This window comes from Propithecus coquereli, unplaced genomic scaffold (genome assembly GCF_000956105.1).
Source record: "Propithecus coquereli isolate 6110/MARCELLA unplaced genomic scaffold, Pcoq_1.0 Scaffold124, whole genome shotgun sequence".
Lineage (NCBI taxonomy): Eukaryota > Metazoa > Chordata > Mammalia > Primates > Indriidae > Propithecus > Propithecus coquereli.
In genome coordinates this window covers 4,873,606-4,878,767 of record NW_012136525.1, presented here as the reverse complement: position 1 = coordinate 4,878,767, position 5,162 = coordinate 4,873,606, and positions in this window count along the sequence as shown.

The window sequence follows — 5,162 nt, the reverse complement described above, 5'->3', positions numbered from 1 at the left end:
CCTTTGGCTTTTCTGGGTCTCAAGGAGCTAGTAGCAGAGCTCCAGGGCCGCAGGTTCGGCCATGCCAGGAGCAGAACCGGGAGACGGCCCTGCGGAAGGAAGCTTTGTTAATTTAGGATATTACTTTACAATCTCCCTGAGAGTTAAGGCGTAGGTGCTACAAAGTACATCCAGAACTGTGCTAAAAACACATTTTGTATTTCTAGCACTAGAAGCGCAGGTAGTTTTTCTCTGTTAATTTCTTAAATCCTATAAATCATTTAATTACTGAATACCACTTCCTTAGACAGGCCTTCCCTCCCCACCCTTTCCTACCGAGTATCCGTTTGCTCACTTGTTTTTCTGTCTCACCCTCCAGAGCTCTGCTGTCCAGTGTGGTAGCCACCAGCCACATGAGTCTGTGGAGCCCTTGGCGTGTGTCCACCTGGCAGTGTGCTGTGTCAGATACACACCAGATTTCACAGACTTGGTGTGGAAAAATTAATGTAAATTAACTTAGTCATGATTTTTTTTATAATTGGGAGAATTTTGTCATATGCCAATTAATACCTCAATAAAGCCGTAAAAATAATTTTGTATTCATTACATGTTAAAAGAGTATTCTGAATATAATGTGTTAAATAAAGCCTATAAATAAAATTAAGTTCACCTGTTTCTTTTTACCTTTTTCGTGTAGCTACTAGAAAATTTAAAATTACACACGTGGCTCATATTATATTTTTGTTGGACAGAGCTGCTCTCGAATGGACACTCCCTAATGGCAAAGTGTTCTTGGACTGGTTCAGAATGTGAATCCCCAGAGCCTAGAACAGTGCCTGGCACAGACCTGCATTTGATGTGTACTCGTGGAATAAAAATCAGAGGAGTTCATTCATTTTTTCCCTCTACACATATAGGTCATTAAATATGAAATGTCCGATTTCACATCAAAAGTGTAGTTTATTCTCTTTCAAACAAGAAGCAGTACAGTTAATCAAAGTGTGTGCCTAAACTGTTGGCACAGTTTTGCCATCTTAATGGTAGCTTGTTTATGCCAGCAACGAAGAGGCCTGGATAGTGAGTGGCAATGAAATTGCAAAAGGCATTTTCCACAGCTTGTTGAGAATTGAGTATTTTTCTTTGCAAGAAGTGGTACAAAGCCTGGAAGCAGTGGTGGTCAGCTGGGGCAAGGTCTGGTGAATACAGTGGATGACAGAGAGTTTCCAAGTCCAGCCTCTGTAGTTTGAGCATCGTTGTGGGAGATGTGGTCAAGTGTTGTCTTGCAAGAGGATTGGCTTGTCTCTATTGATCAATCTCAGCTGCTTATCACAAGCATCCTCATCATTTCATCCAATTGGTCACAGTCGACATCCGCTGTAATAGATTGACCAGGTTTCATGAAGCTGTAGTGGATAATACCATCATTGGGCCACCAAACAGACACCATTAGCTTTTTTTGATGAATATGCAATTTTGGACTGTGTTTCAGCACTTCATCTTTATGCAACCATTGTGCCGAATGCTTGCAGTTGTCAAAAAGAATCCATTTTTCATCACATGTAACAATATAGTGTAGATGTGGTTCGCCTTTTTGTTGTGACGGCAAAGAAAGGCAAGCTGTGAGATGATTTCTCTTCTGACACTCATTTAATCCATGCAGAACCCATCTATCCAGCTTCTTTACCTTGCCTATTTGTTTTAAATGGTCCAATATTGTTGGAATAGTAATGTCAAGCCTTGCTGCTAATTCATGTGTAGGTTGAGATGGGTTTGCTTCCATTACAGCTTTCAGCTCATCATTATCCACCTTGGTTTCAGATCGCCCATGTGGCTTATTTTCAAAATTAAAATCACTATAACAGAACTTCTCAAACCATTGATGTACTGTGTGTTCATTAGCCACATCTTTCCCAAACACTTCATTGATATTTCAAGCTGTCTGCACTGCATTGGTTCCAAGATGGAATTCGTATTAGAAAATAACATGAATTTTTGACTTATCCATGGTTTCACAAAAATTGCTCCAAAAAAAAATATGAAAGATAATCACAAGCCAAGACATGCATTTGAAAGACCGAGGATGTACCTTCACAATAAACCTAAACCAAGAAGTCTCAAAGTGAAATGTCAGAGATATTGACTGTCAAACTTAGTATTTAAGGAAATTGGACATTTCATACTTAGTAACCTAAATATTTATTGAGTGTGCCTACTCATTTCAGACATTGTTCTAGGTGCTGAGGATACAGTGGAGAGCAAAACAGACCAAAAAACTCTCATGAAGTTTAAAATTGGGATTCTTTGTAGCAGGACCAGATGTTTGGATTAGATGCTGAGAATGGTAATGACCAGCCTTCATTTTCCTTGGTGGTAAAGAGTTGGGTGCGAATAGACCAGTGGTCCTTAACCTAGGTTATATATTTACAGTCATCCAAGGAAGTTTTAAAGACTACTGAAATCAGATTCTCTAGGGCCCATGGACTTTTTAAAAAATTTTTTTTTTCTATCATGTGGGGAGAGGTGTCCTTTTAAATACCAACTATGAGACCTTGGGTAGGTCATTAAGTTTGGTTTGCTGGTTGTGAAAATGCAAAAATTATTCCTACATCCCCTGATGTGGTGGCATTAAGTGAAGTAAGTGAGCATGAGCTCTCTGGCTAGCAAATGGTGGAAGCCTCATAGATATTGGTTGCTTTTGCCTTCCCATGTTCTCTCTCCACTTAACAGAAAGGGGTTTCCTGTAACAGACAGCTTATAAATGAGTCTCACACAGTAGAAGAGGGTATCTGTGTGTCATTCATTCTGTCTTATTTCTGTTTCTCATCAGCACTCCATTTACAAAACATAAAAACAAAACAAAACCCCGATCTGACCGTTTGGTATTGCAAAGGAATGGAAATCACAGTCAAAACTAAGGAGAGAGCAAAAGAGCAGAGATTTCAATTGCCAGTTCTGTCCAGGTTTTTAGGGTGCTACACTATTATTTATGGTAATGAGTTTACCTTTTAAATGCAAACAGAAGGCTCAGAATAGAAGAACTTGTAATGATCACAGAACTAAAACATTAAACCTACCGAAAGAAAACACTGGGGAAACACTTCAGAACATTGGTCTGGGCAATGAGTTCTTGAGTAATACTCCCAAAGCACAGGCAACCAAAGCAAACTGGACAAATGGGACCATATCAAACTAAAAAGTTCCTGCACAGCAAAGGAAACAATCAAAAAAGGGAAGAGACAACCCACAGAACGGAAGAAAGTATTTGCAAACTGCCCATCTGACAAGGGACTAATAACTAGAATATATAAAGAGCTCCAACAACTCAATAAAAATAAAATAATCCAATTTAAAAATGGGCAAAGGATCTGAATAGATATTTCTCAAAAGAAGACATACAAATGGCCAACAGGTATATGAAAATATGCTCAACATCATTAGTCATCAGAGAAATGCAAATCAAAACTATAATGAGATATCATCTCACCCCAGTTAAATGGCTTTTTATCAAGAAGACAGGCAATAACAAATGCTGGGAAGGATGTGGAGAAAGGGGAGCCCTTGTACACTGTTGGTGGGAATGTAAATTAGTGCAACTACTATGGAGAACATGGAGGTTGCTCAAAAAACTGAAAAGAGAACTACTGTGTGACCCAGCAATCCCACTGCTGGGTATATATGCAAAAGAAAGGAATTCAGTACATCAAAAAGATATTTGCACTCCCATGTTTACTGCAGCATTATTCACAATAGCCAAGATTTGGAATCAACCTAAGTGTCCACCAGTAGAGGAATGGATAAAGAAATTGTGGTACGTATACACAATGGAATATTATATAGCCATAAAGAAGAATGAAATCCTGCCATTTGGAACAATATAGACGGAATTGGAGAACGTTACGTTAAGTGAAATAAGCCAAGCACGGAAAGACAAATATTGCCTGTTCTCACTTACATGTGGGAGGGAGCTAAATATTAAAAAAAAATTGATCTCATGAAGACAGAGAGTAGAATGATGGTTACCAGAGGCTGGGAAGGATAGCAAGGAGGGGGGCAATAAAGTGGGGATGGTTAATGGGTGCTAAAATATAGTTAGATAGTTAGATAGAATGAATGGTATTTGATAGCAAAACTATAAAGTGACTATAATCAACAATAAGTTAGGGTATACAAATTAGGAAAAAGAACTAAAACATTAAAACATTTAAAATATAAATACAAGCAGCCAATCCACAATTGGTGGCTCAATGAAAGGCATATACTGCTACAGAATATCTATGCTTGGGGTGGATTTGGGGTCCTGCAGGAAAGTTTTACATATTTTTTTCCCATTCTCTCCTAGGGCCCCACTCTTCCTCCAGAGATCTACAGGGTAAGTATTCCTGTGTTCTGCGTTCCCATTAGTGCTCTGACCTCCAATAAGAGAAGAGTACAAAGATTCGTGATTACCTTCGATTGCTATGGAAAGAACGTGGAGTAAGCAGGCATGGGAGAGTGTATTCGAGTGCCAGAATTAATCAGGGCAATAGATACTCCTGCTGAAAGCTTTTTCAGGCCACGAAAAATAGAGTATCTGTTTGACATTGGAGGGAGGGATAAGAAGATTCTAGAAATGCAACCCTTGCCCTCCCCATATGTGTTTAGCTTTTTATATTTGCTCCTTTCAACAATGTTGAAGTAGTCAACACCCCTATTTTATGGAGAAGAAAACTGAGACCCAGAAAGATTAAGCAAGGTACCTAAAGTCATTCTGCTAGTAAAAGCTGAAATCAGGATTCAGATTTTATTCTGTAATTCCTGAATGCTATTTAAAATTTGTTTTTGTTATTAAATGTTGAGTATATGTAAAAGAATATTTAAGAAACAGACATAAGATGTAAAAAATAATACTGTAATACAGTGAATGCCATTGTGTGTACCAACATAAGGTACAAGAAAGAAGTTCATGTGTGTATTCCTTGTCATATCTTATCCTGTTCATTGTCCCCTCTGACATAACCACTTTTTTGACTTTTACAGCTATTATTCCATTCTTCTTTATATGTTTCTAAATCTTCTAAACCATGTATTGATGGTTAATTTTGAATACTTTGTGTTTTATATACGTGGAATCATACTGTTAGGTGTTCTTCTACCTAGTGCTAAGCCAGCATACACTGGTTACCATTTGGCTGGCTTTCACTTGG